The sequence below is a fragment of the Saccopteryx leptura genome, chromosome 5, assembly GCF_036850995.1.
Source record: "Saccopteryx leptura isolate mSacLep1 chromosome 5, mSacLep1_pri_phased_curated, whole genome shotgun sequence".
NCBI classification, from domain to species: Eukaryota; Metazoa; Chordata; class Mammalia; order Chiroptera; family Emballonuridae; genus Saccopteryx; species Saccopteryx leptura.
Genome location: NC_089507.1, coordinates 60,935,550 through 60,960,881, shown reverse-complemented (window position 1 = coordinate 60,960,881; position 25,332 = coordinate 60,935,550). Strand labels below are relative to the sequence as shown.

Below are 25,332 nucleotides of genomic sequence, written 5' to 3'. Positions count from 1 at the left end.
AATACACATTTGTCCTTTAGTAATTCATTAATTTTTTAGCTGACTCTTAGTATTGGTTTACATGACAGCTGATGACATTTAACCTAGGTATGCAGAAGCTTGTGTTGTTTTTATCCATTAAATTTCTGCCCTGAAGTTAAGGGTTTTTTGATAGATTTAAGAAAGTCATTACTTTGTAGTTTGAAAATATTTTTCCATAAGCATGAGATCAATGTTTTTTACTGCTCTCCATACTTCTTTCATGAAACAGAATGTTTTTAGTATATCCATTTTAGTATAGGTGAGTGTTGGCTTATTGTGATTTTATTTTTCTATGTGGGATGATTGATCTTGAGCCTGCAGGGAGCAAGCTAGCCCCAGACTTCTCCAAGTCCACATTTCTTTGTCTCCAATTCTTATGTGTTCAAAGACAGGGAACCACAGACATGCCTTTGTAGGAGGGTTCATTGTGATTTTATATGTGTTGCATTTTCTGATGACTAACGATATTAAGAATATTTTTATGTGGTTATCAGTCATTTGTATATTTGTCATGTAGTTGGAAAAACTTTATGCTCAAGTTTTTATACCCTGCATAATTAACTTGCTTTTCTATCTATTAAGAGCTCATTATATAGTTTTGATACAAGCCCTTTGTCATATAGATGCATCGCAAAGATTGATTTTCTTCCTGGCTGTGACTTGCTCTTTAATTTTTTAATTGTGTCTTTTGGTGAAGAAAAGTTTTTCATCTTTATGAAGTTCAATTTACCAATTCTTTATGGTTCTTACTTTTTTGTTTGTTTTTAAAAATAATCATTGCCTACTCTAATAAAAAAACATTTTCTTATTTTTTTCCTGTAGGAGCTTCATAATTTTAGATTTCATGTTTAAATCTATGATCCATCTCAAATTAATTTTTTTGCATGGTGCAATGTAGGGGTCAAGGTTCATTTTTTCCCCCTAAATATTTATGTAGTTATTTTTAGCACCATTGATAGAAAAGTCTATTTCTTCTCCCATTGAATTATATTGTTATCTTTTTGTAAAATCAGTTGGCCACATATATTTGTGCCTATTGTCATTCTCCATATTCTTTCCATTAATATATTTGTCCATTCTTAAGTCAATACTACCCTAACATGATTACTATATTGAGTGTAAGTCTGTGTTCTTCTTTGATAAGGCATTGAAGTTAGATAATATTTTAGGTTGTGGTGAGAGGGAATTGCAGTTGAATTTATGAGACTCATACTCTTGTATCTGTTTCAACTTTACTAGCCAAGAAATGAAACCAAGACTTTTAAACTTGATCTCTTCTACCATCTCTCTCTTTTTTCTTTATTTTAGATATTAAAAATATAACATTCACTTTGCTTACATGTAAATATGCTTGGAAACAACATTGCTGTACAGATTTCCACAGAGTTTTATATGTGAAAAGTTATATATATCTCTTTAAAAGCTTCAGATTTTTTATTTCTGACTTTGACATAAAGTCAAAGAGAACCAGAGACACAAAGCCATAGAAGAATGACTGTTGTATTTCAATTAAAATAGGGCCTCTTTTCTTATTATCACCCAATACTTCTATGTATAGTTAGGCAAAAACCCAATTAGTTATTAATTGATGTGCATTAAAATTCATTAACTCTATGTGTGAAGCCTGAACTATAATTAACTGTCTTTCTTATCTTTTTTTTCTGAAATCTCTAGGAAAAGATCACATTGCTTATAAGAGGAAGGGATACAGTTTGCATTTTATAGTGAATTAGAAACAAGATCTTCAGAAGGCTGGGTAATTGAGTGCCCAAGAGGTCTGATCATACCAAGAGGCATTGTCAAATCTCCGAAAGCTATTTCCTATATGAATTTTATGTTTGACATATTTAAAAGGACAAAAAGGTAGCAATAGTTTACAATATTCTGGTCTTATTATATTTACACATTAGATTATATTTTGTGTATGTCTTCAGCCAAATCAAAACTTGTGTTTAAACTTAAAACCCCCCCAAAATACTCCCTGAATGTGTACTTTCAAATAAATTGTTTGAAAAATATAAATTTTAAATTAAATGTATTAAGTCAGTATATATTTTCTTAAAGCACACCTTATAAATGAGTAATAAGGAAAATAAATTACATCAAACTCAACTGAAGTAAAAACTTTCCTAATTAGCTTGCATCTACTTTCCCAGCATATTTAGACAGATTTATATGGGAAATGTAGTTTTTGTACTTTACAAATTAACCAAAAGTAACTATTATTCTATATGACTTCAAGTTCATTAAAAGCTGGATATGAGGTGAATTATGCACAGACTTTGTTTAAATGATGATTTTAATACATTTTGCAACCATTTTGCAATGGATTCTATCCATGGATAGACTGAAAAAATCATGTGAAATGAGAAATAAAGAAAACAGAAATGACATTGTGCAACTTTGGAGTTTAGGTTTTAAGAGGCTTTATAGGTTCTTCTCATACTCTTTTGGAAACCAGATCCTTTGTAACGAAATATGGACTACCCTGCTGGAAATATACCCCAATCAGTAGCCAACAGCAGCATCTGAACATGTTAGTTAGGACAGCTAGGCCACTCAGCCCCAGTCCAGCCATCAGATGACTGCATCCACAGGAAGGACCCCAGGCAATGCCAGCAGAAAGACCAATCAACTGAATTTAGCCTGAATTGTTGACTCATAAAATTGTAAATAAATAAGTGGCTATGATCTTAAAAATGAAAAAGAAGAAAAACAAGATTTATAAAATTTAGAGGAAGTCATTGAGAAGTTCTAGTCTCTCCATTTCACAACTCTTTAAATTGAACAACAAGGGCCCATGACCATTGCAAAGCTATAATTCTGGAAGTGCCTGAATTGTAAGACAAACCTGTTTTCTACCTATTTCACAAGTAGTTTTTTCCAAGACATAGTGAACTTAACTCTCAATTTATGTATGAATCTTGAAAATTATCACTCTTTTATATTAATCAGGACAGATGACTCAGGCTTGCAGAAGATAATAACTGCATGTGATACTTACAGTTGGTATTGATTTTAGTGTTATTAAAATAGTGAATAGCAAGGACAATGCTATTGACCGAATTGTGTCACCTCTCTCCTAATTTCATCTATTGAAGCTCTAACCTCAAGTGTGATGGCTTTAAATATGGGGTTTGGGGGACATGATTAAGTTTAGATGAGGTCATAAAGGTAGGGCCCTCTTGATGATAAGAAGAGACACCAGAAAGTATAAGTGCTACCTCTGTCTCTTCATCTCCATCTCTCTCTCTCTCTTTCTCTCTCTCCAGTACAATATAAAGATACTGCAAAAAGATGACTATCTACAAACCTGAAAGAACTCTCACCAGAAACCAACCGTGCTGGCACCTTGATTTGGACTTCCATCCTCCAGAATTGTAAGAAAATAAATTTAGGTTGCTTGCTAGAGAGTCTATGATATTTTGGTAAAATGGAAGCCAGAATGAACTGAGACAAATGGTTTCAATGTACTAATAAAATGTTTCTACAAGGGATAGAACTTATTTCTTGTCATTTGCCACACTCAAAGGGATAATACCATATTAAAAGCATAACAGTAACTAATAATTTATTCTTTTTATCTAATTATATCTTCTAGCTTGGTTGGCTGAGCTGGAAATAGCATCTAGTGAATCAGGGCGGAGATAAGACATGGAAGAGAAAAAATATGACCAAAATCACCCTCTGCCCTCAGGTTTCTGAGGCTGAGTCAGATCTAAATTGGAAGAAAAGAGAAGCTTTAGATTGGGTAGTTGATTAAAATTTTTAAAAAACATTAAACAAAACTGGGCTTTACACACATGAAAAAGATGAGAAAAATAATAGGATCTACCCAAAATTTAATCCAGAGCCATGGAAGAACTCTTTGACAGTCAGTTGAAGGGATTATGATAAAATACAATAAAGTTGCCTTCTACTTCTCTACAAAATACAGGTTAATTAACTAACCAGATACACAATTAAAATAAAGCAATACCTACCACACAATGGCATGAAATGCCCTATAGGAATACATAGAGGTAGTGGAATTGGGGGGACCTTAGAGCAATTAATTTTGCCTATTGGGTCAGTAAGGCCATAAAGAGAAAGGGGGCTTTGAACTGGGCCTTTAAAAATAAACAGAACATTTCTAAGATATAAAAGGATGGAGAGAAGAAAAGTAAGACATTAAAAGAGGAGAAATAACATAGATGAAGAAAGAGACACTTCAAAGTCCTTGGGGGCTTAGGGAATGGTGTTTCGTTAAGGCAACAGGTTAAGGTGGTTGTGGCAGAGAAAAAATGGACATGACTCTACAAATACAGGCTAAGACTGTTTATGTGTCTTGTTAAATAAACTAAACTTGATCCTAGAAGGAATAGTGGGTCACTAAAGGTTTTTTAGACAAAGAAATGACATTGGAAATATGCACATAGTTAAAGATTACTAATGGTGCATGTATAGAGAGGTTAACCTGGAGAAAACACTCATATATAACAGTGGGCAGAGGAAGAGGACCCAGTAGAAAGTTATAAGCAGCAGTTGCAGAAAGAAAGAAACCCAGAAACATGGTGTTATAGTTTCCACATTTAGAAAATAAAGGAAGTACTTGAGGGAGTCAAGACATTGCAAAGCAAACAAAATGAAACCACACACTATTGAAAACCAAGTATTACCTCTAGTAAATCCAGACTTTTAAGAAGTGAATAATAAAGATTTAAGTTATTTTTTTGCGCCATTAGAGAATTGTATCAAGCCAGTGTACTGTGACATTTAGAGGTTTTCATCTTTTTTTGCATTGTTTTCAGTTTTCTCCAGTTTTAGAGTCCCCAGGTTTTGGCAACTGACTATTCGATTTATAAAACATCATGCAGAGTTGTCCAGTTTCACAAAAAGTTATATAAAAATACTAGAAATAGGTCCTTTCTTTATATGTGACTATGTTGGGCAGATAAAATGTATTATGCTCACTTTGTTAAAGAGGCCGTTGCCCAGGTGGTATTAATGTGTGTTGGGGTGGGCTAAAGGCAGGCAGAATCCTTGTAGCCTGGGGCTTGGTTTTGGGATTAAGCCTTTCCTACCCTTTTTGGTGTAAGGTGGTACAATCCTATCATGCCTCAGAGAAGTGACTTTGTATTAAGAGACTTCCCTATTATGTATATTGGATTAAGGGTTTGGATTTCTACACTATAAAATGGGAACGGAGCGGGAGTTTGGCGCTTGGTTCCTGAGGTTAGCATGAGAGAGCGGAGAGAGTAGAGCCAGCAGCTAAAGGAGGCCACGTGGAGGAGGCCAGGAGAAGCAGCCAAGATGGCGGAGTGCTGAGTGAGATGCCAGTTTGTACAGAGTTTGTATCTGGGATAAGGAAGAAGATGGGGAACTGAGGGAAATAAGGCTGGTGAGCTAGAAACCTTTGATTCTAGGAAACTCGGATAAATCAGTAGCTTTGTGAGCACTGAATGTGACTGGGTTTTGGAGCCCAGTGTGTATTTTTACTTGCCCGCCGGGTGCAAACTAGGATTAAAGACTATGGCCCACCAGTTTTTGGCTCCATGGTTTCTTTGCCGACTGTCCGAATCCAATGCGAACCTGCATGGGCCGGGTGGCTGCTCTGATGGTGGCCCTGGCCGTGACTTCTGGCTTTACAGACTATAACTGGAATTTTAGCCAGAGGACCTTGTGTGACATATAGTACATTTTTTCTGCCTCCGTTTTGCAGATGAGGAAGCTAAAGTTCAGAGAGGTCAACTGACTCTTTTGGTATCACTAGGATAGTGATTGGTAGGAAAAAGAAACAGAAATCAAGTCTTGTCACACTTTTTGAAGGGTGTATTTCCACTTGGTCACACTGGTGCTTCTTAAACATTAGTGACTGAAAAGTAGAAACTGATCACTAGCAGCCAGAAGGAGCTGATGCAGATGCTCTGGTGAGGAGACGCTGGCAGCACCGGGTGGGGACAGAGCTAACAAACACTGGGCAGTTGTCACGGAGGAAGTGAGTTTTATGACTCAGAACAAAATCCCACAAAGGAGGATTTTGGCAGTTTCTCGGGTCAACTTTCAGCAACTCTTGCTTGAGACTCAGCTTGCTTAATGGGCTGAGCCACCCAGGGTTCTCCTGGGGCTCGTTAGATAAATGACAATGGTCTTTAGACCTTGAAATTTGGAGCAGAAGCTGCTTGTGCTGCAAGAGGCAGAGTAGCAGTGACTGTCAATATTAAAGAGCAATAGATCACTGGGATTTAAATTAGGGGAAGCAATTCCAGTTCTCTCTGAGGACGTCAAGATATCATGCAAGGTATGGGATAAAAGTATGTTGCCAACTATATTTTAATCAGAGAGACTTTGAATAAGCAAAGTCAGGTAGGAACTATATCTTATCATGGTTTTGCACCTTAATTCTGGGCCCATACCAATAAAAGTATTATTTTTTACCTATCGATCAAGAGATAAATGTTACATTAAAATTAAACATGGTAAAAATTGGAGAGTTCTTTGTATCTCTGAGATATACAAACCTAATAAAATCTAACTCACAAATCTACAGGGCAGGTCAACTTCACATAATTAACTCAGGCATTCCTTCTAATGGTTGCTACACAGCCCTTCTACTCGTCAACATGCAAATCAGTGCCTCAAATTTGTGGTATTTTCTCTCAAGACCTCTAGGACTTCTGTAAAATTAAATAATAAGAATTTTCAAAACAAGGAAAAGTCTTCTTTAAAACATCAGAATACGTAAAATAAACAAAGACGTCTTTCACCAGCCTCATGTCCCCATGGCCTCATAGCCTCGTAATTCGTAGCAACCCAATGTTCCAGTCATCTGAAAGGGGGACAGTAACTTTGCCTTGCTGTCTGTGTAGGTGTTTTTCAGAGTTTAACCAGTTTCACTATCAATGATACTTTTGAGATTGCACATTTGTGGTTGCATTTTCCCCCCTTGAAGGCATTACCTGTTAGAGAACATTGGAAATGTGATGCTCATTCACGTAGGGGTTCATTTCTTGCAAAGGCCTCTGGTGAACTTAGGTTGTTCAGTTTTCAGTTTCAAACAGAAGACTTTGTGAAAATGGGATGATGGCTGTGAGCCTTGCTGGCCTCACGGTGCTGAGGGCTAGGTAGCACGCACTTAATTTGCTGACGGCTGATGCACGACAGTAATGTTAATCCATCAGGGAGCAGTTTACTTAGCCACGAGTCTGCTGCCTATGTTAAATTCTTACTCTTTTTTTCTTTGTATCTTGTTTGAAAACCCCCTTTAGTATTTCCTGAAGTGGGGGTTTTCTGGTGATAAATTCCCTCATCTTTTCTGTTTCTGTGAATGTTTTTATTTCTCCTTCGTATTTGAAAGATAGCTTTGATGAACATAGTATTCTTGGCTGGAAGTTCCTCTCTTTCAGAACTTTAAATATTGGGGTCCATTCTTTTCTAGCTTGTAGAGTTTCTGCTGAGAAATCTGATAATAGTCTAATGGGCCTTTCTTTATATGTTGTATTCTTTTCCCAGGCTGCCTTGAGAATTTTTTCTTTGTCACTGGTTTATGCCAATTTCATTATGATATACCTTGGAGTAGGTCTGTTAGGATTAAGATAACTTGGTGTTCTGTTTGCTTCTTGAAATCGAAGCTCTAATTCTTTCCACAGGCTTTGGAAGGTCTTATCTATTATTTTTTGAATATGTTCTCCATTCCATTTTCTCTCTCTTCTTTTTCTGATATACCCATTATTCTTATGTTGCTCTTTCTGATGGAGTCAGACAATTCCTGTAAGGCTTTCTCATTTTTTTTTAATTCGTGAGTCTCTCTCCTCTTCTCTCTGTAGTGCCTCTACTTACCTGTCTTTTATGTCACTAATTCTTTCCTCTATCTGGCCTTTTCTATTAGCTAAGCTTGTAACCTCGTTTTTCAGTTCATGAATTGAGTTTTTCATCTCTGTTTGATTCGCTTTCATAGTTTTAATTTCCTTGGTGATGTATTTTCTGTTTGTGGAATTGCTTTTTGAGCTCTCTAAATTGCCTTTCTATTCTTTCTTGTATATCCATGAGTATTTTTAGGACTTCAATTTTAACTTCTCTGTCATTTAACTCCAAGATTTCCAAGCTATTGAAATTTTTTTCTATAGATTTTTCCTCATCTCTCTGAGCTACATCTCTTGTCTTTTGTATTCACGATATTTGATATCTTTTTCCTTAATGGCATTTGAGAGTGGTATTGTTATTAACACTAATAAGAGTTGATAAAATAATAATAATAATAATACAATTTTTTAAAGAAAATACAGTGAAAAAAATCAAAATTCTATTGTGCTAAGTGGGACAAAACCTCATAGAACTCAGGGCCTGAATTGGGCAGAAGTGATAAAGAGACAAAAAAAGAGGTAAAACCCACAAAATGCCACAAGAAAAAAATTTGAATCAAGAAAAAAATAATTTGCTTGTAAATGATAGTAGAATGAAGGAAAAAGTGAAAGAGAAAAGGAGAAAAAAAGAAAAAGAACAAATACAGTGAAAAGTGAAAATTCTATTGTATTAAGTGGAACAAAAACTACATAGATTAGAGAGCTGAAGTTGGGGAGAAATGATAAAGAGATAAAAAGCGAAGTAAAAAGCACACAAAATGTCACAAAGATAAAATTGGAATCCAGAATAAAATAATTTGTTTGTGAGTGAAGACTGAATAAAAGAAAAAGTGAAAGAGAAAACAAATTAGAGAGAAAATAGAAAGAAACAAAAATAGAGAGAGAAGAAAAAGAGAGAGTTATGGTTTTTGGAATGTAACCCTCATAGAATAAAAACAAGAATGGAAAATGTAACACCTATGGGTAATGAAGTTCTAAATGAAAAGGAAAGAATAAGACAGGAAGAGGATAAAATGACCAAGGTAGCAGTAAGAAAGATAAAAAATACAAGAAAAAAATCGAGAAAGTTATAAAGACTGGATTTTTTTTGTTTTTTTTTTTTTAATTTTTAATTTTTTTGTATTTTTCTGAAGTTGGAAATGGGGAGGCAGTCAGACAGACTTCTGCATGCGCCCGACCAGGATCCACCCAGCATGCCCACCAGGGGGCGATGCTCTGCCCATCTGGTGTGTCGCTCTGTTGCAACCAGAGTCATTCTAGTGCCTGAGGCAGAGGCCATAGAGCCATCCCCAGCACCTGGGCCAACTTTGCTCCAATGGAGCCTTGGCTGAGGGAGGGGAAGAGGGAGACAGAGAGGAAGGAGAGGGGGAGGGGTGGAGAAGCAGATGGGCACTTCTCCTGTGTGCCCTGGCTGAGAATTGAACCCGGTACTCCTGCACGCCAGGCCGATGCTCTACCACTGAGTCAACCTGCCAGGGCATTTTTCCTGGTTTTGAGAGGTTATCATCTTCCTTTTTCTTCTTTTTCTTTCTTTTCAGCCAGTAGCACTGTACCCTAGGTTCTGCCTCTGTGGCACTCTTAGGCAGAGATTTGCAGTTGATGTGTTGCTATGGCGATGACATAAACTAGGCCTCAGTCCCGTTAGTAGGCAGGGCTTGTTAGTGTTTGCAGACTCCAGCAATGGGAGAGTCCGTTTTCCTGGAACCTCTCCCCATGTCTCTCCTTCCTGGTCCAGCAGCCTGGAGACCCAGCTGTGAAGTTGCCCCAGCCACTGCTTGGAAAGCAAGAGGCTCTAAAACCTGCCAAATCCCCCTTCTATCCTCGCTCAAAGCAGGGTTCTGGGTAAGGTTTTGCCAGCCAGAGCTGCCAGCATAATCAGGCAGGGCTGGGAGCTGATTGCTTTTCAGGTGTCTTTCTATGAGCCTCCGGGCATGTCTAGTATGCCTCAGCGCTATGTGGGTCGACTCTCTCCAGGCTTTTTGCACTTTGTAACCTGTATTGGCTGGTGGGAAGATGCCCAGTCACTGTCTGCAGAGCAAGAGGCCTTAAGAACTATCAAGTCCCTCCTCTGTGTCCACTTAAATTGCAGCCCTGGGTAAGAAGGCTTTGTCAGCCAGAGCCACCAGCATAAACAGGCAGGGCAGTGAGCAGACTTGCGGGCTATACTCCTTTCTAAGGGTTCTGGCATATGTCTAGTTTGCCTCAGCATTCCGCAGGTCTGCTCTCCAGAAGCTGCTCCAGCAAGCTGCCTGCATGCCCAGCCCCTCACCATTACTGCAGTTCTCTTCCGCAGGAATGTGCTTTGTAGCCTGTTTCAGCTGGTGGAGGCACCCCTGGCATAGGGAATCTGGCTCTCACTCACTTCCCACGTGCTGTTGGTCGGGGAGCCAGGATTACACAGAAACTCTGGTTACAGCCCACACAGAAGGCCACTGCTGACAGTCTCTGACCCAGCCCCTCTGTCTGGGAATGCAGGCACCCATGCCCAAAGCGCCAGGTAGAAGCACTCTTACACTTCCCGCACTTGCCGACCAGGAAACCAGGAGTAAGCAAAGCCCAAAGCCGCTCTGGTATCAGTCTCTGCAGGCAACTGCTCATCCACCTCTGACGGGGTCCCCTGCTGGCTCTAGCTCTGCATCGGGGATCTCAAACTGAGCAATGGGTGCACCCTCTCCTCGGCTTGAACGTCTCTGCCCTAGCCAGTTTATACCCTCTCCCCTATCCCTCCCTTCCTCTCAGTTCCATGAAAGCAGCCTTTCCTCAGGTCAGTGAGGAAAGTGGAATATTCCATTCTCCGTCTTATTTCCTTCAGCTTAGATTATATATTCAACCACCTTTTTGCCCAAATGTACCTTTGTTTGATGTTTGTGTATTTCAGATGCACAATCCTGGGATTGTTTTTCTGTCTCTAGTTGTTGAATTTTTTGAAATTTCAGGAAGAGGTATCGGGAGCACCCGTCATGGCACCATTTCTCTCTTACTTTTGTTTTGTCAGGGAATTTTCACATTGAACTAGGGATCGATACTTTGTTCTGCCAAGAATAATTGCTATACAAAGTACTGCATACAGACCCTGTAATTCATTTATAAAATTCATTTATAATTCACTCTATAAAAAGTAGTGGCGAGATGATGTCAGAGTAATGGCGGGGTAGGAAGCGATACCGATAAATCTCCCCCAAAACTCAACAAGATCTTCAACCAGAAACACAAAAACCTATACTTGGAGCCTCCAGATACTTTGCAATACACCCGAAGGTATGGTAGAGTGAAAAATTGGCTAAATATATAACCAAACCCCGAAGGAAATAGGGAGTAAGAAATGCTCCGCCTTCCTCACTAACCTAAACAGGGCGGCTTTCTCTGGTAACTGTGAATATAGAAACTGAGGCGGGCAAAGGGGGTGAATAGATCCAGGCCGCAGCACAAACGGCTGAACCAGGCTGTGGCACGGAGATCCGAGCCGAGGAAAAACTGATCCTGTGGCAACCCGGGCAATACAAGCTAACACTCGCGCCAAACCCAAACAAAGAAAGACAAGCAGAACAGCCATTTTACCCGATCTCCTAATCGGTGCGCAGTTAGTGGGCAAGAGATTTCTTCCTAAGCCCCGGGAGTGGGTGCCCGTGTTACCCCACAGAGAGGCAGAGTCAGAGGCCTTTCTGTGGGCCGAAAGCAGAATCTCTGGGCAGCCCCAGCGCCCTGGGAAAGCTGTGCACGGGAGGGAGCGAGAACTAATTCCAACGGTGGAAATTTTCTGTGCTGGTGGGGGTTTCACTCAGAGGGAAACGCGGCCGGCCTCATATCCTGGTCTGCGCGTGCAGATAGTGAGTGAGAGATTCCTCCGAGTGCCTCGGCAGTGCGCGCCCGTGTTATCGCACAAAGGAGCAGAGTCAGGGGCCTTTGTGTGGGCCAAAGCGGAATCTCGGGCTGCCCCAGCGCCTTGCAAAAGCCGCGCATGGGGACGGAGCGAGAGCCAATTCCAACGCTGCAACTTTTCCATGTGGTTGGGGGTTTCACTCAGAGCGTGAGACTGCTGGCCAGATATCCTGGTCTGCGCGCGCAGATAGTGAGCGAGAGTTTCCTCCAAGCGCCCCAGAAGTGGGCGCCCGCCTGTGTTACCGGACAGAGTGGCAGAGCCAAAGGTCTTTGAGTGGGCGGAAAGCCTGCCTGATTATGCTAGCAGCTCTGACTGACTGAGCCTTACCCAGAGCCCTGTGCTGAGTGGAAATAGAGTGGGGAGTTGCCAGCTCTTTGAGCCTCTTACTATCCAGGCAGAGGCAGCAGCAACCCTATAGCTGGATTATCAGGCTACTAATTGAGGAAGGAAAGACTAGGAGAAAGGCTCCAGGAACACGGACTCTCTCACTGTCGGAGCCTATAAATGCTAATGAGCCTCGACTGCCAACGAGACTAAAGCACAATACATGACATTGCCATAGAGATTTATCAACTGCAAACCTCTACCTGAGCATGCCAAAGGGGCAGAACCCGGGGTACAGAGTCACCGACCAGGAAGAGGGAGAGAAAAGAAAAAGCAAGAAGATAACCTCTCAAAATCAAGAATAATCTGCAGACTTTATAACCTATCCCATTTTATTATATTTGTTCGTTTGTTTCTCTTATCTTCATTCTTGATACATTTTTTCCTCCTCAAATTTGGCCGATTAACTCACTGCCGGTCTTATTCTCTCCTCTCCTTGAACTACACTACCCATAAGTGTTACATCTCCCATTATCTTTTCTCTTCTCTTCCTTTCTCTCTATGAGGGTTGCACTCCAAAACCCTTAACTCTCTCTCTCTCTCTCCTTTCTTTTTTCTTCTTTTAGTGGTTCCCTCTTTTTTTCTCTCTCTCTCTTTCTTTTCTCCCTCTATATTAGTTTCTTCCTTTCTCCTTTACATCTCCTCTCATTCAAACCTCAATAACAAACAAATTATCTTATCTGGGACTCAAACTTATGTTTGTGGCATTTTGGGGGGTTTTTACTTCACCTTTTTAACTCACTAGCAGTGCTCCCATCCCTGGCTCTCCATTTTATCTAGTTCTTGTTCCACTAAATACAATAGTAATTTTTTAATTTGTCCCCCCATTTTTCTGTTTTCCTCTTATTCCTCTCATCATAACTCTTAGACAACCAACACCTAAAAGCAAATCATTTTATTCTTGACCCAAATTTTTCCTTATTTGCTTTTTGTGGGTCAATACCCCCTTTTATTTTCTTTTTTTTTCTTTTTTTCTTCTTTTTTTCTTTTTATTGCCCCTTTATTACTTTTCCCCAATTCAGGCCCTCCATCACAGGCATTGTTTGTTATAATTCACAGTTCACCACAAGATTTTCTCAAGAAAGAGGGGAGAGAAGAGGAGAGGAAAAAAGGAGGGGGGGAATAATTTCCTTTTTTAAAAATTTTTATTTTATTTTATTTTTCTTTATTTCATTATTAATTTTTTTTTAAAAAAACAACTCTTTTCAATTTTTAATTTTTTTATTTTTTTAACTTTTTATTCTTTATTAAATCTCATTAATACTATCAACAAAACCACCCTCAGATGCCATTAAGGAAGAGAAAATCAACTATGGATACAAAAGAAATAGAGGTAACACAGCTAGATGAGGAAAAATCTATGGAGAAAAAATTTAATATATTGGAAACCTTGGAGCTAAATGACAGAGAATTCAAGATAGAAATCCTAAAAATCCTCCGAGATATACAAGAAAACACAGAAAGGCAATTTAGGGAGCTTAGAAAACAACTCAATGAACACAAAGAATATATGTCCAAGGAAATTGAAACTATAAAAACAAATCAAACAGAGATGAAAAACTCAATTCACGAGCTGAAAAACGAAGTAACAAGCTTAGCTAATAGAACAGGTCAGATAGAAGAGAGGATTAGTGAAATAGAAGACAAGCAACTTGAGGCACAACAGAGAGAAGAAGAAAGAGACTCAAAAATTAAAAAAAATGAGATAGCCCTACAAGAATTATCTGACTCCATCAAAAAGAATAACATAAGAATAATAGGTATATCAGAGGGAGAAGAGAGAGAAAATGGAATGGAGAACATACTCAAACAAATAATAGATGAGAACTTCCCAAGCCCATGGAAAGAACTAAAGCCTCAAGTTCAAGAATCAAACAGAACTCCGAGTTTTCTTAACCCCAACAAACCTACTCCAAGGTATATCATAATGAAATTGACACAAACCAACAGCAAAGAAAAAATTCTCAAGGCAGTCAGGGAAAAGAAGAATACAACATATAAAGGAAGGCCCATTAGATTATCATCAGATTTCTCAGCAGAAACTCTACAAGCTAGAAGAGAGTGGACCCCAATATTTAAAGTCCTGAAAGAGAGGAACTTTCAGACATGAATACTATACCCATCAAAGCTATCCTTCAAATATGAAGGAGAAATAAAAACATTCACAGATACAGAAAAGATGAGGGAATTTATCATCAGAAAACCCCCACTCCAGGAACTACTAAAGGGGGTTCTCCAATCAGATACAAAGAACAAAAAAAAATAAAGCCACAAGTAAAAGCTCCAAGAAGAACACAATAAAACCAAATTTAAACTGTGACAACAACAAAAAGAAAGGGGGGGAGAAGATGGAGATTAACAGTAGCAAAGGACGATGGAGTGCAAAAGTACTGACAAAATAGTTCGCTACAATGAACAGGGTAGGGACTCTTTTCATTACTCAAAGGTAACCACCATTGAAAAAACCACCACAGAAGCACATGAGATAAAAAAGATAGCAACAGAGGAAAGATGTATGGAATACAACCAAATAAAAACAAAAGATAGAAAAACGAAAGAGAAGGATCAAACAAGACACAAAACTAACAGAAAGCAAGATATAAAATGGCAATAGGGAACTCACAAGTGTCAATAATTACACTAAATGTAAACGGATTAAACTCACCAATAAAAAGGCACAGAGTAGCAGAATGGATTAAAAAAGAAAATCCAACTGTATGCTGCCTACAGGAAACTCATCTAAGTAACAAGGATAAAAACAAATTCAAAGTGAAAGGCTGGAAAACAATACTCCAAGCAAATAACATCCAAAAAAAAGCAGGTGTAGCAATACTCATATCAGATAATGCTGACTACAAGACAGGAAAAGTACTCAGAGACAAAAATGGCCATTTCATAATGGCTAAGGGGACACTGAATCAAGAAGACATAACAATTCTTAATATATATGCACCAAACCAAAGAGCACCAAAATATATAAGACAGCTACTTATTGATCTTAAAACAAAAACTGACAAAAATACAATCATACTTGGAGACCTCAATACACTGCTGACGGCTCTAGATCAGTCATCCAAACAGAGAATCAACAAAGACATAGTGGCCTTAAACAAAACACTAGAGCACCTGGATATGATAGACATCTACAGGACATTTCATCCCAAAGTGACTGAGTATACATTTTTCTCCAGTGTACATGGATCATTCTCAAGAATTGACCATATGTTGGGCCACAAAAACAACATCAGCAAATTCAGAAAAATTAAAGTTGTACCAAGCATATTTTCTGATCATAAACGCTTGAAACTAGAATTCAACTGCAAAAAGGAGGAAAAAAATTCCACAAAATTGTGGAAACTAAACAACATACTTTTAAAAAATGAATGGGTCAAAGAAGAAATAAGTGCAGAGATCAAAATATATATACAGACTAATGAAAATGACCATACGACATATCAGAATCTATGGGATGCAGCAAAAGCAGTGATAAGAGGAAAGTTCATATCACTTCAGGCATATATGAACAAACAAGAGAGAGCCCAAGTGAACCACTTAACTTCACACCTTAAGGAACTAGAAAAAGAAGAACAAAGAAAGCCCAAAACCAGCCGAAGAAAGGAGATAATAAAAATCAGAACAGAAATAAATGAATTAGAGAACAGAAAAACTATAGAAAAAATTAATAGAACAAGGAGCTGGTTCTTTGAAAAGATCAACAAAATTGACAAACCCTTGGCAAGACTTACCAAGGAAAAAAGAGAAAGAACTCATATAAACAAAATCCAAAATGAAAGAGGAGAAATCACCACAGACACTGTAGATATACAAAGAATTATTGTAGAATACTATGAAAAACTTTATGCCACTTAATTCAACAACCTAGAAGAAATGGATAAATTCCTAGAACAATACAACCTTCCTAGACTGAGTCAAGAAGAAGCAGAAAGCCTAAACAGACCTATCAGTAGAGAAGAAATAGAAAAAACCATTAAAAACCTCCCCAAAAATAAAAGTCCAGGCCCTGACGGCTATACCAGCGAATTTTATCAAACATTCAAAGAAGACTTGGTTCCTATTCTACTCAAAGTCTTCCAAAAAATTGAAGAAGAAGCAATACTTCTGAACATATTTTATGAGGCCAACATAACCCTCATTCCAAAACCAGGCAAGGATGGCACCAAAAAAGAAAACTACAGACCAATATCTCTGATGAATACAGATGCTAAAATACTAAACAAAATACTAGCAAATCGAATACAACAACATATTAAAAAAATAATACATCATGATCAAGTGGGATTCATCCCAGAATCTCAAGGATGGTTCAAATACGTAAAATGGTTAACGTAATACACCATATCAACAAAACAAAGAACAAAAACCACATGATCTTATCAATAGATGCAGAAAAGGCTTTTGATAAAATACAACACAATTTTATGTTTAAGACTCTCAACAAAATGGGTATAGAAGGAAAATATCTCAACATGATAAAGGCCATATATGATAAACCATCAGCTAACATCCTATTAAATGGCACTAAACTGAAGGCTTTCCCCCTTAAATCAGGAACAAGACAGGGTTGTCCACTCTCTCCACTCTTATTTAATGTGGTACTAGAGGTTCTAGCCAGAGCAATCAGACAAGACAAAGAAATAAAAGGCATCCATATCGGAAAAGAAGAAGTAAAGGTATCACTTTTTGCAGATGATATGATCCTATACATCGAAAACCCCAAAGAATCCACAAAAAGACTACTAGAAACAATAAGCCAATACAATAAGGTCGCAGGATACAAAATTAACATACAGAAGTCCATAGCCTTTCTATATGCCAACAATGAAACAATTCAGAAAGAACTCAAAAGAATAATCCCCTTCACGATTGCAACAAAAAAAATAAAATACTTAGGAATAAACATAACAAAGAATGTAAAGGACTTATATAATGAAAACTATAAACCATTGTTAAGGGAAATCGAAAAAGATATAATGAGATGGAAGAATATACCTTGTTCTTAGGAAGAATAAATATAATCAAGATGGCCATATTACCCAAAGCAATATACAAATTTAATGCAATTCCCATCAAACTTCCAATGACGTTTTTTAAAGAAATAGATCAAAAAATCATCAGATTTATATGGAACTATAAAAAACCCCGAATAGCCAAAGCAATCCTAAAGAAAAAGAATGAAGCTGGGGGCATTACAATACCTGACTTCAGACTATACTATAGGGCCACGACAATCAAAACAGCATGGTATTGGCAGAAAAATAGACACTCAGACCAATGGAACAGAATAGAAAGTCCAGAAATAAAACCACATATATATAGTCAAATAATTTTTGATAAAGGGGCCAACAACACACAATGGAGAAAAGAAAGCCTCTTCAATAAATGGTGCTGGGAAAACTGGAAAACCACATGCAAAAGAATGAAACTGGACTACAGTTTGTCCCCCTGTACTAAAATGAACTCAAAATGGATCAAAGATCTAAACATAAGACCTGAAACAATTAAGTACATAGAAGAAGACATAGGTACTCAACTCATGGACCTGGGTTTTAAAGAGCATTTTATGAATTTGACTTCACAGGCAAGAGAAGTGAAGGCAAAAATTAATGAATGGGACTACATCAGACTAAGAAGTTTTTGCTCAGCAAGAGAAACTGATAACAAAATAAACAGAAAGCCAACTAAATGGGAAATGATATTTTCAAACAACAGCTCAGATAAGGGCCTAATATCCAAAATATACAAAGAACTCATAAAACTCAACAACAAACAAACAAACAATCCAATAAAAAAATGGGAAGAGGATATGAACAGACACTTCTCCCAGGAAGAAATACAAATGGCCAACAGATATATGAAAAGATGCTCATCTTCTTTAGCTATTAGAGAAATGCAAATCAAAATGGCAATTAGATACCACCTTACACCTGTTCGATTAGCTATTATTAGCAAGACAGGTAATAGCAAATGTTGGAGAGGCTGTGGAGAAAAAGGAACCCTCATCCACTGTTGGTGGGAATGTAAAGTAGTACAACCATTATGGAAGAAAGTATGGTGGTTCCTCAGAACACTGAAAAAAAACTACCTTATGACCCAGCAATTTCTCTACTGGGTATATACCCCCAAAACTCAGAAACATTGATACGTAAAGACACATGCAGCCCCATGTTCATTGCAGCATTGTTCACAGTGGCCAGGACATGGAAACAACCAAAAAGCCTGTCAATAGATGACTGGATAAAGAAGATGTGGCACATATACACTATGGAATACTACTCAGCCATAAGAAATGATGACATCGGATCATTTACAGCAAAATGGTGGGATCTTGATAACATGATACGAAGCGAAATAAGTAAATAAAAAAAACCCAGGAACTGCATTATTCCATACGTAGGTGGGACATAAAAGTGAAACTAAGAGACATTGATAAGAGTGTGGTGGTTATGGGGGGGAGGGGGGAATGGGAGAGGGGAAAGGGGGAGGGGGAGGGGCACAAAGAAAACAAGATAGAAGGTGACAGAGGACAATCTGACTTTGGGTGATGGTTATGCAACTTAATTGAATGACAAGATAACCTGGACTTGTTATCTTTGAATATATGTATCCTGATTTATTGATGTCACCCCATTAAAAAAAAAAATTTTAAAAAAAAAGTAGTGGCATGTAATGGAATATTACTTGGCCATAAAAAGAATGAAATCTTACCATTTGTGACAACATGGATAGACCTAGTGAGTATTATACTAAGTAAAATAAGTCAGACAGAGAAAGACAAATTTAATATGATTTCACTCATAATGGAATCTAAAGTACAAAATAAACAAACAAAACAGAAACAAACTTGTAGATACAGAGAACAAACAAGGTTTCCAGATGGGATAGTGGTTGGGGTACTAGATGAAAAAGTTGATTAAGAATTAAGAAGTACGTATTAGTAGTTACAAAATAGTCAAGGGGTTGTATGATACAGCATAGGGAATATATGGTAGTTAATAATATTGTGATAGCTATGTATAGTGCTAGGTGGGTACTAGGATTATTGGGGAGGATCACTTCACAAATTAAGTAATTTTCTGACCACTAAACTGTATACCAGATTAATATAAAATAATATTGAATGCCAACTGTAATTGAAAGAAAGAGCAAATGAACCTACACCCTGACCTGAATTTGAGACCTTTAGTGTAGCAATACTTAAGGTTTTAAATAAATGAACTATATGTAAATAATAAAATAATAAAATAATAAAATTTTCTGAAAATAATAAAAAAGTTAGTCCTACAATCTCCCATCACTCAAGATTGTTTTTGAAAACTGCCACAATATTTTTGCTTACGTGATAGATCCTATATTAGCAGTGTTGAATAGAAAGAAAAAAAGGTACTATTGTGGGAGAAACTTTGAAAATGTAAAACTCAACGAAATCCTAAAAATTTAAATCTATTGTTATCTTTAGGTTTCTAATTGTGAGCTTTCTAGCACTTCTTGTAATTTTTTCCCTCCTTTGTTAAGCAGGAAGGAGCCAAGACAGTTAAAACAGTGGTTAGCAAAGTCATGAAGGCTGTAGTTTCTCCTAAGTCGCTGTCAAAGTATACCTATTTTTCTGTGATAGCTTTTCTGCACTCTGCACTAGTTCTGACTGGGATTTGAGGAGAGAGGAGAGATCAGATTGATTTGGCAGCTGAAGCAAAAGGCCAGGACAGCAGCAGGCATGCCCTTTCCATGGATGGCCAAGCAGAGCTCTGAAACAATGGTTTTGTACTATTTCTGTCACTGTTAGTGAGATGGCCTCACCCTCTTTTTTTCAATTACATCTTGGTTGCCTATAAAAATTATAACAAACTACTGACTTATGTTGATTGCTCTTTATTTGCTGTGAGATACATTTTGTTAAGTATACCTTTCCCACTTGTAATTTACCTGCTAAGAGCGGTAACCTCTATAAGTCACCCCACTTGGAATGTGTCAAGGGGACAGTGGGAAAGAAGGGAGAAGTGTCACTCCATAGTTCTTTATGAAGTAAAATTGCTGCCAACATGTGTCACTCTGACAAAAATCTTGAACGGATTGTAGAGCATCTTAGAGATATTTGAGAGGCTGCATTAGCCAGCAGCTGTGAAGATCACCAATGAGCAGCTGAATGAAAGAACAAGCCCCAGTACTAGGAAGATGAGAAGTAGATTAAAAATGAGCATTTCAGTCCCCTACTTCTATAACTCTTTCAGGATTATTGAGGCTCCCCGGTAAAGACAGAGAAAGTGTGTGTGTGTGTGTGGGGGGGGACATATTACTCACATCATTGCTATCTGTAAATAATGGACAGCCTAAAATGACAAATGGCAAATCTTCCATTCTAAAGGGGAAAAGGCAAATTTAGAAGGTATCTTTTTAGCTTGATGAAGCAATGCGATTGCCCGGCATTTAAAATACAAATAACCACAAGTAGTAAGTGTTGACTATTCTGTATAAGCAGAAGGCAGAGGCTGCACATTACTGCCTTGAAAGCAGAAAAGTTTCCTTCTTTTCTGAAATCAGTGACCCCCAAACTCTGTCATTAGTAACAATAATTAAAAGGTGCTCGAAGAGGGAATGGATGGATGATTGCCACTAAGAGGCACATTCTCATTAATTTATTACCGATTTTTAACTTTGCTTCATTAGGACATGTCTGCTGAAGGCCATTTGGGACTCAGGGGATTTGCCTGCACTTCACATTGCCTCCATGGTTCCAGCGAAGGAGGATCATTTCAGTTTGTTGTCCTCCGTGGACCGATACATATGGGGATGTGGAGGGAAATCTATGGCCTTGTAAATCTTTCAATCAGGGAAATGGTCAACTTCTTCAGGATGTTCTTGGAACTGAGTAGAATCTTTAGAAGTCAATTCTGGAAAACAGTCATCAGCTAAGCAAACTGTGAGGCAGTTTGCCCATTATGTATGCTTCTGCCTCAGTAAGAAGGATGAATAAATTTGACTGTGTCCCCAGATACATTAAGAACCTGGGCTCAAGGACTCTGAAAGCAGCCTAGGCTTAAGTTCCTTCTGTACATTTTGCTCTCTCTGTGTTTCCAGTTGTCACAGACTTCATGAAGACTGCCTTATTGGGGAGGAGGAGCCTCCTACATGTCTGATTTTAGCACCAAACAGCAGGTGTCATTGCACTTGATTGTAGAGCGCCCATTCCAGATATGTACTCTAAATCAGTGGTCCCCAACCTTTTTTGGGCCACGGACCAGTTTAATGTCAGAAAATATTTTCACGGACTGGCCTTTAGGGTGCGACGAATAAATGCACAAAATAAAATTATGCAACCAGCGTAAAAACTGTGGTATTTTTAAATATAATTGTGGAACTTATGAGACAAGCATCAAGAGTGAGTCTTAGACGGATGTAACAGAGGAAATCTGGTCATTTTTTAAAAATAAAACATCATTCAGATTTAAATATAAATAAAACAGAAATAATGTAAGTTATTTATTCTTTCTCTGCGGACTGGTACCAAATGTCCCATGGACCGGTACTGGTTTGCGGCCCGGGGTTTGGGGACCACTGCTCTAAATGATCTCACTGAACAGAGGACTTTTTTTTTTTGTCTGTTTGTTTGTTTTGCAAATAACTTGACTCTTAGTCAAGTATATTACTCCTATCATCTTTCTGCCTTAGGGCTAAACATCCAGATCTCTGCCTCTTGGTTTCTCCATGAAAATCTCTTGTAATGGGACTGTAAAGACAATAATTGATCTCTCCCAGAGTTGGGCTACCACCAAGGAGACTGGAATCAAGCATTTGTTGGCTGTCACAATTTACTAGAGCTCGCCTTTGTCTCTTAAGAACAGCAAATGCCATGTTTTCTGATCTTGAACTTTACTTGAAATGATCAACTATAGAGGAGCCCCTAGAATAAAAATATCCCCATCATTACCATTGCTTTTGTCTCCACAAACCTTAACACAAAACGTGGTATAAAGTGGAACTTTAGTCTATTTCAGAGGCCCTGAACAATTGAACAAAGTATTAGTTCATGTCTTTAAAGCCATGGCCTTTCCTACTCTTTTTCTCAGGGTGTTAGGTATAGAAATGTGATCCAAGATCATCTGAAGTAAACTCTTATGTTAAAAACTTGCCATTATATTTGTGTTTAACTTGGTGAAAGACTTGGTAATCTAAATTATGCTTTTAGTTTTTTTTTTAAACAAAACCTTTTAAACACCCAAATTGCCATGGTAAAAACAAGTGCACAAAAGGAACCCATTATCTAATATTCGTAGAGTTCTGTTTACCAATAATTAATAAATCTAACTGATATTAAAATCTTAGCCCCCCTTAATGTAGCAAACCTCAAGAAAATATCAAAGAAGTGCTAATGGCTGGCTTATTAATATTCTGTCTTTTCTTTTCTTTTTCAAAAGAAAATAAATCAGAAAGCATAAAAGAAATTGCACAATTATCTTGTTTAAGATGAACCATAAGAAGTAAAGTACTGACTGGACTGATAGCTCATCATATCCCAGATCATGTATTCTAATATTAGTTAACAAAAATATAAATGTTATCATCTCAGGAAATACTTATATACCAGAAATTGATTTTATTCTTTCATAAATACTTTAAGAGAAAGACCCAATCAAAAATTTTAATGGTGAAGGGAAAGATCATTGAGTCTCTGCTAAATGCCATCTGTTTACAAGTAAACCCATATTGAAGGAGTCTTGCAAATAGCAAAAAGACTATAAAGAATGCCAAATTTCACCTTGCTCTCATGTTTTGTTTTTTATATCAGTTTATTTTTAACCATAATAAGTGTAGTTATTTGAACAGGTGAAAGTGAAAGCTAAAACAGACCCAATTCTTTCCAGAGGAAGATGCTATCCTATCTTTCAGATTTCTTCTGCCCTTCCTCACACCCACACCCTCCTGGCCACACACCTCAGGTCTCATCTCAAAGGTCACTTGTTTAAAGAAGACTTCTCTGACTCTTAGACATGCAAAGCTCCCTTGCCATGTATACTACATGTTACCTGGGCCATAATACTCACCATATGTAAATTTCCAGGGTGCTAAGACAGCATTGATCTTTGGTACAGTTTCATTCCTTTTAGTATTTAGTGGAGTGTCTAGTACATGGTAGATATTTGATAAATGTTTTGAACAAGTGAATTAATTAAGAACTCATATGGTAAAGATACAACTGGACCAACATCACCCTAAACTAAGTAGAGATTTTTAGATAATATTTTATGGGTATCAACTAAAAAGATACAGCTAGAAGCAGTTTTTATACTTTATACTTATTTAGCCTAGTATGTGGACAAGTCCTGCTGGGGGAAAGGACGACAGAGACGCAAAGACCCGACTCCGGGGACCAGGTTCAGTGAAGCAGATCTGATTTATTCAGGAAGTAAGCTAGCTTATATACACAGATTCAGCCTATAGGGTGTTACAGTGTGTTCCTCAAAGCCAATGGCTGAAAATATCAGGGAGCTGCGTGGTTGGCGCTGAGTCACTTCCTTATAGCGGGTGAGCTCCCTTCCTGGGTATGCCCAGGAGAGTTCTGGGAGCTGGAGTATTCTCACAGCATTGCATCAGCCACAGCTGCTAGGAATGCGCTCTGTGCTCCACCCACACTAGTATACATATTCTATATTAGATAATGGTTCTCAAAGACATGTCTATGTCAGTAGCATGAAACTCATTTCATCTCTGTGTGTGTGTATTGCAATTAAAGAGGGCAGTTAGATCCCCCTACAGATTCTTGCATTAAAATGCATACATTTCTAAAGGACCATTTATAATTATATATCTTTTGCTGACTCATTTGTAACCTCCTGTCCTGAAAGACTATTTGGATGTCATGAAATTTTAGGCTCACTTTTGAACTGGAAGATAATCCAACTCATTATTATTAATCTGGAATTCATCCTTTGAACCTTCTCATTCCAGCTGCTTGAAGTAATCATCTTCTTAACCATTAGACTACCTCCTTTCACACCATACCTTATGCTGGCACCCAGGACCCACCCTGAAAGAATCTAACTATATAGTATATGGAAATATGTAAGGATGTTATAGTCCAACAAATAAAATTCAGGGCTAAAGATTGTTAAAATTTAATTCTACTAAATGGAGAAACATTATGATTTATTGCCTTATACTTAGTATAATAATAAAACTATTTAAGTATGTCTAAAGCAAGTATATAAAAACCAACATTAATGTTCACACTCCTTTATGAATGTTAAATACTTAAATGGCTTAGAAAGTGAAATAAAATGAGAAAGGGAAAAGTAGGTTTAAAATACAATTAACCTTTATATTTCAATTTCACTATTTGGAGTGCAGGGGACTCTTGATGTAGTGTCCAGCTTTTAGCTATTCTGGTTTTGAATGATGATAGCACAATGAATTAAGAAGCTGCTATAAAACACCTTGTTAGCCTTGTTTTGAAATAAGCATGCTCTTACTTTTAATTGTACAGTGATGAACTTGGAAATGTTTTCAAGTTCTTAAATTGATCCATCAGTTATCTTTACTTAATTCAAAGTAGAAAACCTAAACTTTGTAAATATTTTATTTTTGTCTTCATGGATGTTTATGTATAATATTTGCTCTTTGCTAGGACTTCATTGAAGCAAAGTTGGTCCTGGGCACTGAGGATGGCTCCCATGACCTCTGCCTCAGGCACTGGAATGGCTCTGGCCGGCAATGGAGCAATGTCCCAGATGAGCAGAGCATCTTCCCCTGGTGGGCATGCCAGGTGGATCCCAGTCAGGTGCATGTGGGAGTCTGGCTGGCTGCCTCTCTGCTACTGGCTTCGGAAAAATACAAAAAACAAACAAAACAAAATAAAACGAACAAAACATTGTTCTTTGTTTCATCTTCATTTTTGTGTTCATGTATAAGTATTTATATGTCGGTACTTGTGATAATTCTGATTTTGTTTCACTTTATTTCTGCCTCTTCTGTCCTTTTATATTTCAAAATAAGTAAGTGTAATCAAATCTTACTAGAATTAAGGTTAAACTTAATCTTAAATCTACTTTTTAAGGAAAATATTTGTATCTAACACGTCTTTTCTGGTGCCCTAGTGAGTCACTTGTGAACGATTCCTTGTCTCAGGGTCCAAGGAGTTTATTTAAAGGGAAACTAAATAGCCTGACCAGGCAGTGGTGCAGTGGATAGAGCGTT

General features: G+C 37.7%; 1 non-coding gene across 1 annotated transcript; it reads right to left on the bottom strand.

Moving 5' to 3' along the window:
* Positions 1-311: 311 nt before the first annotated feature.
* Positions 312-442, bottom strand: LOC136407389 (small nucleolar RNA SNORA38). The gene has a single exon (XR_010751930.1). It is a non-coding gene; the product is annotated as a small nucleolar RNA SNORA38 (small nucleolar RNA).
* Positions 443-25,332: the final 24,890 nt, after the last annotated feature.